Source organism: Aphelocoma coerulescens, chromosome 19, assembly GCF_041296385.1.
Source record: "Aphelocoma coerulescens isolate FSJ_1873_10779 chromosome 19, UR_Acoe_1.0, whole genome shotgun sequence".
Taxonomy (NCBI): Eukaryota; Metazoa; Chordata; class Aves; order Passeriformes; family Corvidae; genus Aphelocoma; species Aphelocoma coerulescens.
In genome coordinates, this window is record NC_091032.1 from 1,477,421 (window position 1) to 1,492,500 (window position 15,080).

General features: G+C 47.9%; 1 protein-coding gene across 2 annotated transcripts in view; it reads right to left on the bottom strand.

The window, feature by feature from the left end:
* AUTS2 (activator of transcription and developmental regulator AUTS2) overlaps positions 1-15,080 on the bottom strand; it is a 767,594-nt gene that overhangs the window by 135,252 nt on the left and 617,262 nt on the right. The gene's annotated exons all lie outside the window — the stretch shown is intronic.

The following is a 15,080-nucleotide window of genomic DNA, read 5'->3' on the forward strand; positions in this document are numbered from 1 at the left end:
TGCCCACCCTCCCAGGGAAGGATTTCTTCCTAACAGCCAGTCTAAGTCTCAGATATAATTCCTAAACCCCAACACTGAGTATTTATCATTCAGTAATAGCTCTCAGATGTTGACAGCACAATGCAATCCACTTCACTTCTGAGGTCCAGGCAGGATGAAGAAAAGTCACTTTAATCACGAGAACCTCCTATATTTGTTTCAAGTGTGATACCACCTGTTAGTCAAAAGTGGGTTTAAACCACACACTTCCTTCAAAGAGAGAAAATATTCATCTGTCACCAGTTGCTGCACTATAATTACTATACTCAAGGATAATGAACTCTAAGGATAATCCAACTTCCAGGTTCCATGGTACTGAAGTGTGTTCTCTCTCTCTCTAGGTTTTCAATCCCATATATTCAAGATGGGAAAACCCTTTTCTTTTGTTCTTCACACTGTCCTGGGCTTTGCTGTTGCTGTCTTATTAAAATCAGGTTAACACAGACTTATTTCTCAGAGGCCACTTGTTCATTACGTGGGTCTCACATGCTTTGCTAAATTTCACAGCTGCACTTCTGACAGAATCCAACTCCACAGACCAGAGCAGAGCCTAAAAGCACAGAATTCCTTTTTAATTCTGAGCCACTGCGTCATCAGCTGGTTATTTAAAACTTTGTTCCGAGAGGCTGAGCCCAAGAGGCCAAGACCTTCCACTTAATAGGACTGAACAAACTCCTCAAGCTGTTATTAGGTATCTGCTTCTGCATCATCATTAGCAATAATGATTTATAGTTCAGAAAGCCTCTCTGTCCCACAAGGTCCCCATTTTCACCTGATCACATGGAAGACACACGCAGGGCAATGAGGCACCCGTGGCACCGAGAGCCACAGGAGCTTATGAAGTATTTATCAGTAAGTGGTACAAACTGGAAAACTGGCAATTTGGATGGTAAAAGACTCTTAAAAAGAGCTATGAAAGTAAGTCATTGTAATTTGAGGTTACTAATATTGCAGGTACCCCTGGCTAGTGTTCTTGGCATTGTTATGTGTAACATACAGGAGCTTACACACACCCAGACAGAATTAAACACACACAGCTCATGGACTGCAGATGAGGTTCTCAGAAAACCAGCTTTGATGAAAGAGTTCTGACTCTTTCCAACCCTCAACTTCTTCTTCAGGCCGTAACAGGCAAACAAAACAAACCTTTCAGCTGGTTTTTGGGCTGACCCACACCCTGACATCCCACTGCTCTCCCCCAAGCTCAGCCCTCTCATGTGCAGCCCCAGGGAAGGTTTGTCCCTGACACCACCTTGCAGGGGTGAAAACACTCATCACCCTGGGCAAACAGGTGAGAGAGGAGACTGTGCCCACCTCACCTCTGCTTGTAAAGTTTAAATACTCTGTTAAAAAGTCACAGTAGCTATGGATTTAACAAAAAAAAAAAGGAAAGTTAAATCTCTTCAAAAAGGAATTTTTGTCACCACCTCTCTTCAGATCATGCCTTTAGAAAGCAAACCCCTTGCCTACACCTCCAAGCAATGTCCATAGGCTGTGCATTCAATTCCTCACCAAATTCCACCACTATTCCCCTTTCAGCTGTGACTCCACATCACTTAAAATAACTCCACAAAAACACCCATTTTCTCAGCACACTGGACCTTACTCCATCTCTCTCATCCTTCTTAGATAAAACACAGCAAAACTGCACTATAATTACACAAACTCTTAATTAAACTGAAGAACTTAAAGCACCTCCAATGTTTTTATTACCTGCAGCAGCAGTGCCATTCCATCAGGATGACAGACTTGCATGTATTACTGAGCCCCTAATTAGCAATTGCTTTCCTAATTAACAACTACTAAAATGCTATTAGGAAATATGTTTAAAATAGGTATTGCCATGAAGTTCTGTGGCAGTACCTACCAAGTGATGAGGCAGCAGTGGCTGGAGAGGGGCCTCACCCCCTGTCCTGGAAGGGCACCTGCTGGGTCACATCCTGCTCTTGCCTTGGCAGCAATCCCAAATCCTTGCACAAGGCAGGGGTGGGTGCTGGGAATCCCCTCTCATCTCAGAGCTGTTGGACCCTGGGAGCACAGCATCCTCCCAGCCTGTCCCACATGGTTCTCACCCTGTTCCAGCCCCACTGCTCCCAGGAGCTCTCTGCCCCAGGGTTGTGGCTGTTGCCCAGCTCACACCCTCCCCACCCCACAAACAGGTGCCAGCAACCCCTGCTGATGCTTTTGGCTGGGCCAAAGGACAGCAACACCGTCAGTGCCCAGCTCCTGATACCCCACTGCAAATCCCCATGCCGCAGCACTTTTCTCATGGCCTCTGTTCATTCACATGGTTATGTGAAAGCCTTGCTTTTCCCTCAAAGAAGGAAAATTCCTCCAAACGGACTCCCCTCACAGTTGCAAGGACCAGTTTGAAAATGCAAAGTGAGAACCTGGGCACCCAGCAGAGGATGGGGTGAGGGCAGTGGGACCTGGCCCAACAGTGGGACACCCGTGGTGGTGGGTGGTGGTGGCTCTTCCCTGCACATGGACTCTCTTAGTCCTGGAAACTCTGCTGCTGGGACAGAGTTAACCTGGATTTAAACCACAGCAGGAACAAATGTGACTCCAGATTCCTCACAGTTATTACTCATGGCCCATCCCCAAACCCACAAATTCTAATGTGAAGCTTTCCTTTAATGATCAGTGCATAACACACATACCACCAGCACAAACCTCTGGGAACCAAATTCTGTTTCATCTGTGGCCAGATCAGATCTTCCTGGGGGTTTTCCATGCCTGGAACAGCTAATTTTCCTGCTCATAAACAATACAGCACCTAGAAACACTCACCTAGAAACACTCAGAAACAATTTCCAACCCCCTGGATCCTGAGTTGGAGCACTGATGCTTCCCTCTTCTGCATCCTGTGGCTGCAGGATTAATAACAGGGGTTCCTACACAATATCAGTGTTGTAATTCAAAATTTGCTCTGTGCAGAAGATGTTTAGAAGGAAGGAAGAGCTTGGGATGTCAGAAGAGGAAATAATTAATTCCTTGCCCCTTCCCGTTTTTCCTTGCCTATTAAAATAGTTCACAATAAAATCAAAATTATTACTTTGGTATTCAAGAAATTTTATATCCAGCTTCCACTGGGGGATATGCTGCTCTTTCCTATCAATCCAGGACTTTAAAATGACAACAAGTCCATTAACGAGGTGTGTGTGTAATAAAACCCCCACACTGATCAGGGATGCATATTTATGTGGCAAACTTGGGATGCTTCAGTTTTACTGGCAGGAGTGGATGCCAGCTCCTTCCCAGCTTGGGGCAGGCATTTTAATGTAAAAAGGAGAACACTTCCATGGTGGTCAGGCCCCCAAACCCAGCACTCCCTAAACACCTCTGAGCTTTGCCCTGGGAAGCTCTGAGCAGTCAGAGTCCCTGTGAGTTTGCTGCAGAGAAGTTAAACACAGGCTGGGATCATTTTTGCTGGAAAGGCAGGCATGTGCCACGCTACATTCCCATGGGGCCAGAGGATATCAGCCCCAACCCACAGCAGCAGGACCCAGCCACACCACAAGGCAGCAGCAGCTCCTGACAGAGCCATGGTGCCCAAACACAGCTTCCCTGGCACCACCACGCCAGGCTCCTGCCCTGGTGAGATGTGACCGGGATTGGGAAGCTCCTGATGGGCGCGAATCCTTTTGCTTAGTCAGTCTGCTGAGAATGACTTTCAAATAACCCAAGAACACAACAAGGCTCTGAAAAGGAGACCTATTTGTGTTTATGAGGTGGAGAACAAGGCTACTTCTTCAATCAGTGAAATTCTCCGTGTGAAATGGAGGTTTATTCACCCTTTTATAGTGTCATTTAATAACCTCGTAAGTGAAGAATTATGAAACCGAGGTAATATTGGACTGATTTTCATATTTCCAGTCATGCAGTTTTTCTGCTTTGCTAACTTTTAGACACTCAGCTCATATTCTACCCACATCTTTAAAGGTCATTGCTCCCACTGGACTTTTGGTGGGGGGGGGGGGGTTGGTAGATAGAGATGCGACTGCAAAAAGGCTCAGGGCTGCTTAAGTTCCTTCCTTCATCAGTGTTTCCTCTCCCTAAAAAGTAAGAAAGCTGCTGTGTCTCTGTAGGAAAGGTTCTGAAAGGATTCTGGAGGCATACAGAGTCTTCAACAAAAGTTTCAAAGCAGCTTCATCATTTGCAGGGAATACAAGTTTTTGACTGCTATGTAGGAAGAAGCTTGAATAAGCTCAGATCTCCGAATTGAAGGTTTCTCTAAAGAAAAAGCTCTAGAAATGCCTGCATTTAGATGGGGGGAAACGAGTGTGAATCAAGAACAAAGCCCTGAGACCCAGGGAGAGGATATAACCTTTCAGATCAAGCTGGTTTCCCCACCTGAGAGAGTTCCAGCCTGCGCCTTCCCATTTGATGCAAATGTCTGTCAGAATGGCACTACTGGATAATAGATAAAAGATTATCTGTGACATTATGAAAAATGAAAGCTTCAAAATGGCTACAAGTTCCATGAAAAAAAAAAAAAAATTAGATAGCCTTTCTGAAAGGCAACAATAGCCCCTCTGGTTTATGCAGCACCTCGTGCTGGGCACCGGTGCTCAAACACCTTCCCCAGCTCATCCCTGTGCAGCAGCTTCCCTGCTGCCTCCCCCAGGAAACAATCCCAGTTACGCCTCTGATGGAGCACCTCTCCTCTCAGAAAAGGCTGGGAGACTCTGAGGTTGGTCAGTCTGGAGAAGAGAAGGCTCCAGGATGACCTTAGAGCCCCTGCCAGTGCCTAAAGGGGCTCCAAGAGAGCTGGAGAGGGATGTGAGACAAGGGATGGAGGGACAGGACAAGGGGGAATGGCTTCAAGAGGGGAGGTCAAGATTGGATATTGGGAAGGAATTGTTTCCTGGGACGGTGGGCAGGCCCTGGCACAGGGTGCCCAGAGCAGCTGTGGCTGCCCCTGGATCCCTGGCAGTGCCCAAGGCCAGGATGGATGGGGCTTGGAGCAGCCTGGGACAGTGGGAGGTGTCCCTGCCCATGGCAGGGGTTGGAAGAAGATGGTCTTTAAGGTCCCTTCCAACCCAAACCATTCTGTAATTCTACGATGCCTTTCCCTCAACTAGAAATGGTGACAGAAATTCAGCTGAAGTAGCTCCACATGCAGCACCCTTGACTTCACAGGAGAATTACCCATTCAAGGCAGGGATTTCCAGTGCAGGCAAGAATTAGATTTTCATACCAACCTTCCCTGACCTGCCCAACCACTGGTCTTTCACTTCCCAGAGCAGGCCCAGGTGGTGACACCTTCCCTTCACAGATTCCTGCCATTCTCTTCCCAGCAAGGGGAAGCTGCAGGTTCCTGCAGCAGTGGTGTCAAAATGCTCCCCGTGTGCAGCCCTAGGAGCTGCTCAGCTGGAGGGGCTCATGGCAGGGGACCCAGCCTGCCCCAGCTGCAGCCAGGCCTCCCACCACGTACAGCAGGGAGACTCAGGACATCTGTGCGAGTGTTTGTCTCATTCAGCTGGTGTAAACTGGCACAACTCCACTGACATCAGTGAAGTCATACCGAGTTATATAAACTGATGATCTCAGCCCTGTAATTACACACCATTTCCTATCTCCAGACACTGTCCTGTACAGCACGAGCCCAGTTACCCCGTGCATTCCTCCTGCATGCTGGGAGAGCCCAGTCTTACTGGCCCAGGAGCACAATCTAATGGATTTCAATGGACTCACCTTTCCATTCACAGCAATCCAGCACCTCACATTAAACACAAAGCTCGGCTTAACTACACCGAATTCACAGCTATTGTTTTCATTAAGTGAAAGCACAGTGGAGGTCAAGCAATACAGATGCTGCTCAACACCTACATTTCTCATTGCTCACTCATTCTGCGTGGTACTGCACAACTGACATTTGGGCACTCGTGTTGAAAAAGCTGTGAAATGATATTGAAAATGTGGAAAACAAGCCCTGACAGGCACTGGGATGGTGCAGTGATGGGGGACAAACAGCTAACGAGACAGAAATAATCCTGCCACCCTGTGCAGCCTGGAATGATTATTCCTCTCTTCTGGCAGGAGGGCTGAGTGCTCGTGAGCACCTGTAGCGACAAAGCCAACATGTGCCAGGACACACACGTGTGTCTTCTGCAACAGTGCCACTGAGTGAGAAAGACCTTGAGCCTTCACCACCAGCCCTAGCAAACCACCAGTTGCTGCAGAGTCCCTGCTCTCTCAGTGGGAGACCATTTCTGGTCTGGAAGACCATGTCTGGGGGACATTCCAGGACCATTTCTGTCCATCCCTGAGGACCAGCTAAACCTCCTGGAGCTGCAGCAGCTGAGGACACCCAGCACAGGGTGAGACAGGCCCCGTGGAAGAGTCCTGCTGCTCAGTGGGGTTTGTTTTACCTGCAGAGCTGGTGTGCCTGGAGCCCCGCTGCAGCCGAGGAGACCCAGTGGAGTGTGCAGAGAGGCTGGGATCCAGCAGCAGCTGCCCACATGGCACTTAATTCAGGCAGATAGAACCAGTCCACTGTTAAATTAACAACTGTGAACGGTGCAGGGAATTGGGCTGAGGCTGGAGTTGTTTCAGTTTGATTTGGGCTGTCTCGTTTTGCCGGGCAGGGCAGCGTTCCAGCGCTCCAAGGTGAAAATGCGTTTGTGCTCTTCAGTAACTCTGAATAAGCACAATCACTTTTTAAATTGAAACCCATATCACACAATTCCCAGGAAAATGACAATATAGGAGAGCTCCAGGTAAAGCCCCTCCGTGTCCAGAAAATGAGCTCTCCATACGGTGAAGGGAGGAACTGTGCTTCCCTGGCCAATGTCTGCAGGGCAGAATTGGGATGAAAAGTTCCCTGTCCCAGGCTATGGAACTACCCAGAAACTGCAAGCTCACAATCCATCCAGGGTTTAATTAATACATCCTCAGAAAGCCACAGCACTCTGGCTGTTGTTAGAGATGCTGATTTTTCAGTGTGGTTGAAGCTTCATTTATGATTTCAGTAAAAGATCCATTTTTTTTCTTCTCTCTCTAGTTAAAAAATGAGCCTCTAGCTACAAATTGGACGATTACAGACAGTATTGTAGAGCAGCAGTAAAAAAGTGTTAATGAGCTGCAGGATATCAGAAGCAAAAAAGAAAGTATTTCCCCCCGCAGGCCAAACAAAATTAATTTTAAAAATTAATGTAAACCACTAATGCAGCAAGTGCTTCCATTAAATTATGGGGCTCTGACATGTACAATGCAATATTTTTGCCATTGAATTTGTTATCTAAAAGGTGTTCATTGTTTATTATGGTGTGAAAAGCTGTTTTGCTCCAGATAGGCTGGTTCATTAAGGAATTGGATCCTTGCCATAGCCCCATTTCTTAGCAATGAAGCGATGCCCTGTAGCAAAAAACCACGGAGAGCGGCGCTCTGTTTAATATCAGAAATGTAAATCAAAAGACTCCAGTCTGCTTTTTAAATGGCTTTTGGTCTTCACAGAGATGAAATTCACCCCAAATATTTCACATTGCTGGCTGGTCAAAACGGCTTCTCCAAATTCCAGCTCTGCTAAAGGATTATCATAATAACAATCCCTGTCAATGAGGGGTTTGTAACGCTCACACTATCAAAACACTTTTAATTCTGCTGCTTCATTCATCAAACTGTAGCAGGTTTGATTTTAGGAAGGGAAAGAAAACCATGTTTTAAGTGCCTAAGGAGAAAATAACGTTCTGATAAGAACCCAGAAATATACAATTACACAAAAGCTAATGACTTTTAATATTTCAGGGTTGAAAATTTCACATTTGGATTTTGATGTTCCTGTGGGTGCTGAAAAGGATCTTTCCCAGCAAAGACTCTCAGTGGGGTCAACAGTGAGAACTGGGCTTGGACCCATGGGCATGGGACCTTGCTGGGGACCTGGAGCAGGTATGGCCTGAGGGAACAGGGCAGGGCAGTGAAACAGAACAAGGAAACAAGAGCTGCTTTTGTTGGTGTGGATAGGAAACATCGGAGCTTTTGCGTCTAAATAACAGTGGGGAGAGGGAAAACAAAATCTAACCAAAAGCCCTCTGTTGGCATATAAAAATTTACTCTATTTAGCAAAATTAGATACTTTGTTGGCCTTCATTTATGAGCCAAAACACCCTGAGGGGGACTACTTACCAACTTTAATTAGTAATAAAAAGCTTACAAGTGCCAGGGGAGCCAGAACTGAAGTCCATGGGCCAAATCCTGCACTCAAATTACATCAGTTTGAATTTATGTTCTTCTTACCTTCAAAGAAGTTGCTTTGTGCTTTCCATGGGACAGCTTGGTGGCCTCAAGTCACACCAAAGGCAGGAGAGCTGTGCTGGGACTGACACGCTGGGACTGACACACTGGGAAACTGTCTTTGACCAGGTCTAAAGGATTGTTGTCTGGAGATTTTTATGTGCTTGAGGCAAGAGCTGCTGAGGATGAGTGACTGTATGGGGTTTGCAGGGCAAGGTTTGGGTAGCAGGGGGCTGCAGGGGTGATGTCTGTGGGAGGCTGATGGAAGCTTCCCCCATGTCCAAGGGAGCCAACAGCAGCCAGCTCCTTGGGGCTCCCAGGGGGATCCATGGGGGAGCAGAGATCCACCTGCAGCCCCTGGAGGAGCCCAGGGCAGAGCAGGGGGGTCTGAAGAGGCTCTGATCCTGTGGGAAGCCCCTGCTGGAGCAGGGTCCTGGCAGGGCCTGTGATCCTGTGGAGAGAACAGCCCACCTGGAGTGGGTTTGCTGGAAGGACTCGTGACCCCATGGAAAGGGATCCACACTGGGGCAGTTTCTGAAGGACTGACCCCATGGATAAAGGGACCCACACTGGAGCAGTTCCTGAAGGACTGACCCCATGGATAAAGGGACTCACACTGGGACAGTTCCCGAAGGACTGACCCCATGGATAAAGGGACCCACACTGGGGCAGTTCCTGAAGGACTGACCCCATGGATAAAGGGACCCACACTGGGGCAGTTCCTGAAGGACTGACCCCATGGATAAAGGGACCCACACTGGGGCAGTTCCTGAAGGACTGACCCCATGGATAAAGGGACTCACACTGGGGCAGTTCCTGAAGGACTGACCCCATGGATAAAGGGACTCACACTGGAGCAGTTCCTGAAGGACTGACCCCATGGATAAAGGGACTCACACTGGAGCAGTTCCTGAAGGACTGACCCCATGGATAAAGGGACTCACACTGGAGCAGTTCCTGGAGAATCTGCCCTGGGAGGGACCCCAGGCTGGAGCAGGGGCAGAGTGTGAGGAGTCCAAGGCCTCTGGAGGAAGGAGCAGCAGAGACAACGTGTGATGGACTGAGCAGAGCCCCAGTCCCATCCCCTGAGCCTCTGAGGGGGAGAAGGGAGAACAAATCTGGAGCAAGTGGGTCTTGCAGGGAACACGCTGTGATTTGCCACCTTGCCCAGAATCAACTTTCAGACTTCTGGCAATACATGGGCTTGAAAATGAACAGCATCAAAGCAGTAAAGGTTGGTGTTCACCCGTGGAGGTCTCAGAGACATCAGCACCTCTGTCTGGATGTTTTCTACAGCCATATTAATTTCTATAGTTAAAGCAGTAGGACATATATTCATGTATATTTATGTGCATGGGATATTCATGTTAAAAATTCATGTTAAAAATGAACAATCATCCCCTAAAACAAGCAAAGGGACTAACCCTGCTGCCCTCCACTTGACTGACTGTAGTTTACCTCTGTTGACTTTTAGCTGCTAAACTCACAGGTGAGGAGATAATTTAGGTCAGCTTTCTTCTATTGATCTGAGAAACAAAATTTTATACAAAGCTTTCACGGTGAAATCAAAAATCACATGAAAAAGCAGGCAGTGCTGGGGGACAGAGCCTGGACATGAGATCAGCCAGAGCATGACTTACCATAAACCTTGCATCAGACCTTCCTGTGAAAACTAATTTCAACTCTCCTGAAAGAAACTTTGCCAGTGCCAGACCCAGTCGGTCACTGATGGCCAGTGAGCCCCAGCTGGGGCTCTTGTGGTCAGAGGTGTCCTGGTGCAGCAGGAGGGACCCCACATGCCACCAACACCTTCCAGAGCCACTGATCAGCCCTGCCAGTGCTGGACTTCCAGCAGTTGCCCACGGAGAAGAGGCACTGCCCATCCCACACGGCACCAGCCTTTGTTTGATTTTACCGGAGATGGTCAGGGGTGGAGAGACCCTGGCACAGGGCTGGGCACCCCATGGATAAGTCAAAAACCCAAGTACAGATGTTACTGCAGTGTGGAGCCTCTGCACATCCCGTGCTTTGGCAGCTCAGCTGAAAAAACACTTGGTTTTGACCCACAGAAGGGTCAGGAAGGAGCAAAGAGGCAAGCAAGCAAAATCATTTCCAGCCCTCTCCATCAGGCAAGGGCCTGGATTAGTAGAAGGTAATTTCTGGACAAACTATCTATTATCCATGAAGCAACACCTTTTCTTGCTCTAGCTGCCAAAACACTTCCTTTTTCCAGGCCAAAGAGAGTTCACAAACGAGGCCCCAACTTGCTGCACATTGCAATAGTTGTACAGGTTGCAATTTGATATTATTACGCATATTAGCCAAAATTCCTTCCTTTTGCATTACAAGGCACCCAGACAAGCAACCTTCAGGAGCAACAACATTCAGAAAGGGACCAAGGGACCAGTGTGATGGCTTTGTGCAGACATACTGACCACACACACACAAGTACTGCTTTCTTTTCACCAGGTGGAGTCATCTTATACGGACCAATCATAAAAATAAATCAGAATCTAACAATACAGAACAGGATTTCACTGCTTCAAATCCCCCCATTCCTGATGAACAAACACAGGGAAAGCAAGAGGGGGTGGTACTTGGTGGTGATGTGAGTGGAGTCAAATTTGGTCTCAGCTACACTGGTGCAAACCCAGTGTTTGGGATGACTCTGGACTGACATCCAAGTCCCTGCTTTTGCCATCGGTATTCTGCCTCTGTGGATCTGACCTACATCGTTGGAAGGAGAGGGGTAGCACAAGCATTTGGAAGTGATGCTCCTCCATTAGCGATGAGATTAATTAAGACGCTGCTGGGCACTTCTCCACAGTCAGGCAGGGCTGTTAATGGCCATTGATTTTTTTTTTTAAACAGCATGTACAAGTTTAAATGGTGTAAACTGCCCCAGATTCCCTTTCCCTATCTTTGTCTCCCCTGCTAGGGGTTAACCTCGCTGGAGATAGGGAAAAAATCAGTCCCCTCCTTCCTTTGCCTGAGGCACCAAGATCAGGAAATTCACTGCTAATCACTGCAGTTGTGATTTCTGATTTCAACTGGCAGCACGGAGAATTGAACTCCAGTCCCCCGAGTACAGCAGGCTGCGCCAGGCAGGCCTTGAGCTTGTTAAAACTGTGGTGCTGCCATGCGGTTATCAATTTTAAATTAATCTCTCCCTCCATGCACACTTATCCTCCTCCACCCTCTCTTAAAGTGGCTGCTAAAAATATAAACTCCAGGATACCTCGCTCTAAGACTTAACTAAGTAAAAATCGGGATACTATTAATTACAGGTTTCCTTCAGACTCAGCACCTGGAAAAATGGATTTCTGCACTGTCTCAGGGATTTGCCTAATCCACTTCCTGCAGTAAAGCCCACCACAGCTCTGGCTGTCTTAGCATCCTGCCATGCAAATCCTCCCTCCCACGATGAGCCCCTCTCCAGGAGCGCCCAGTCGCCAGGGCTGGAGCAGCTGGGGAAGTAGAGCCTGGCAGCAGAACACCAGTCAGCCAGGAACTGGAGTTCTGTGGGCTGCACCAGTCAGCCAGGAACTGGAGCTCTGTGGGCTGCACCAGTCAGCCAGGAACTGGAGCTCTGTGGGCTGCACCAGTCAGCCAGGAACTGGAGCTCTGTGGGCTGCACCAGTCAGCCAGGAACTGGAGCTCTGTGGGCTGCACCAGTCAGCCAGGAACTGGAGCTCTGTGGGCTGCACCAGTCAGCCAGGAACTGGAGCTCTGTGGGCTGCACCAGTCAGCCAGGAACTGGAGCTCTGTGGGCTGCACCAGTCAGCCAGGAACTGGAGCTCTGTGGGCTGCACCAGTCAGCCAGGAACTGGAGTTCTGTGGGCTGCACCAGTCAGCCAGGAACTGGAGCTCTGTGGGCTGCACCAGTCAGCCAGGAACTGGAGCTCTGTGGGCTGCACCAGTCAGCCAGGAACTGGAGCTCTGTGGGCTGAGTGTGGGCTCTGCACTCAACCGAACCGGCCCTGCTGAGACAGGCCAGAGGCTCAGACATCGCTTACTCGGCTCCTCCTGTCCCCACGTCGCCGTCACACTGCAGCAAACCTGTGCCAAGAGTGAGCACGAGGTGCTGTGCTGTGCCCCAGGGAGAGCCCCTGACTTCAGCCGCCGATTGGGGTTGTAAAAAATTACCCCCAAATCCAACTTAATGGCTTGGCTCCCTCCCCATGGTGGAGTCTGAGTGTCTGCCTCCACTCAAGAGCAGTTTGGCTAATGTGGGCCAGGGTTTTAAAGCCTTTGTAGTTGGCCGTGTCCACCTGAAATAACAAATACCTGCACCCTGGCACGGCGCACGTGGCAGCCCTGGTCCTTGCAGGCAGGGCCTTGCAGCTTTATCTCCTGCAGCTGCAATTGCTGCAGCAGTCAGACCGCAGAGGCACCGAGGGGAGGTCACCTGGGGCTGGAGGGGGCTCAGGAAAGCAATCAGCTGGCATCTGAGCAGGGGCCACGCCACCACCTCGGTGTCAAATGTGAAAATCTGGGGAGGTGAGTTTATAAACGACTGCAGGCGTCAGCATCCAGTTTGGAATCTATAAACATCTGAAATCTGTTAGTACTTTATTTGTAATGATACTGCCAACAGACTGCCCCCCCCCCAAAGGTCACAGCACACACTCAGCATTAAATTGCAGTACAACAAATCCTCAGCTATCCATAACCTACAAAATGATAGGGGCAGGCTGGAAGGGGAGACTGGGATAAAGCAGAAAAAGAAAAAAGTCTAGACACACTTTCCTAAAACTCACTGGGGAATCATTTTAAAATCACTTTATGAGGAAATAATTGAGGTTCTATATACAAACCTCCCCTTAAAAAAAAGAGTAACACGTCTGACAACCTTAGAAAGTCACAAGGTTGTTACAGAGAAGAATGGGTCTCTGTTTGGGAATTTAAATACTATGTGGCCCAAATTCATAAACATTTAAAATTTTTAAAGCTGTTGGGAATAAAAGAGCAAAAAAGGCAAAACCAGCCAGGGCCAACTTAAAAAAAACCCAAAAAACAAAACCCAAACCAAAGCTGCCAAGTGAATGAAAACCATCGCTGCAGTACAGCCCCCTTTCCTCACTCTCTAATGTTCCAATGCTGAGCACAGAATAAACCCACTGTTGTGCACAGGACACAGCACAAACCCACAGCACAAACCCACTATGGCCACATCCCCCTCCACAGCAAGTGGAATTCATCTCAGAGCCCCCAGATGCAGCATTAGCCCCCTAAATACGACAACTCTTTTTGATCAAAAGGGAGGAGCAGCCTGTCCCCGAGTCTGACTGGATGTGCACTGCCCAGGAGGACCTGGGGACCACTGATCATCATTCCACCTCCACGTGGAGCCAGGAGGTTACCAACTCTATCTGTTTCAAGGGGAACACAATATAGCTGAAAAAATCACTGCAAAAAATATTTTGTAATTCTTCTTATGCCTTTCTTTTGTTATTCTTCATGTCAGAGCTGCTTCTCCATGTCACTTGTGGAGAGAGGTCCAAGCACAAGAACCACACAGATAACTCTGCACTTAAACTTCACCAAGTTCTTCCTGATATCAGATTATTTCAAAAATATCCCTCAAAATGTAAGCCCAGGAAGGGACTTTGGGAAATTCTGGCTGTGGACTGGTCAGTATCTCCATGGGACTGACCCAAACGCATGGCTCACCCATCACTCCAACTTCGGGAGAGTTTGGATTCTTACCTGAGTTTCATGGCTCAGGCCCATTTCTAATTGTGCCTAAATATATCCCTCCATGCTGTAGTGCCTGACTTCCTTCTGGCCAACCTCAGCTGCCTTTTTGACCTGCACACCCCGCGGAAGCACCAAGATCAAGCAAGTTGTGCCTACTGAGTGTGAGGATTAGTGAAAAAACCCACTCAGAATGTCAATGAGTCAGGGGCATCACACACTTCTCCCATTAAAATTCAGGAGGTTTTCCAGTCCTTCTGGCCTTGGTGCATTTGCATAGTATAGGGTCAGAGAGACATCCTGATTCCACTATAGCTGCTCTGTTTAAAGGGTCAGAACGGTGACATATGAAAATAACCCAACTTTAATTGATACCTGGGCTGTTGAATTTGAAACTCCCCCCGGCCCCATCTCTTGTGTATCTAATGGACAGTACACTCAACAGCAGATGCCAAGAAGGCAGCTCAGTCTCTCAGTTGCATTAGCAGAGATTTAAAAATTATTTTTGAATTGTCCACAAGATGTCCACTCTACTTTTCAAGCACCTGAATCTCCTGATAATCACCACGGCAGCTGTAAATGTTCTCAGGGCTGGCAAGTTATCCAGCTGTGAAACCCAACTGCAGCGTCTCAGGAGAAGATCCCAAGGAGAAAAAAACCATGTTTTTTAGTTCAAGCTTCTGTTATTTTAATACTTTATCAGAGGTCCAGTTATGACTCAAACTTTATCGAGAGTAGCAGAGATGTATTTATTGTAGCAGGGTGTATTTATTAGGTTCTTTTCTGGTTTTCTTGTTGCTATCAATTGCCAAATCACACAGACAAAGGGCAATTACAATTGACATCTAATTCCTAGGTTGGGCTCAGTCAGGCATGAGGAACTTGATGCAAACCATATTTCCTGATCCCACCGTTGCTGGGCTCAGGATCACAGATTATGGGGCACTGAAAGATTCTTGGCAGAAAACATGGACCAGATTGGTTTGCTTATTTTTTAGGCATCTTATCATACACTCCCTAAAAAGAAAGCTGATGGCTAATCCCACTCAGAAGAGCAAAGAAAGAATACCTGAAGAGTGACAGCAGAGCAATTGTAAGTGCATTACTGT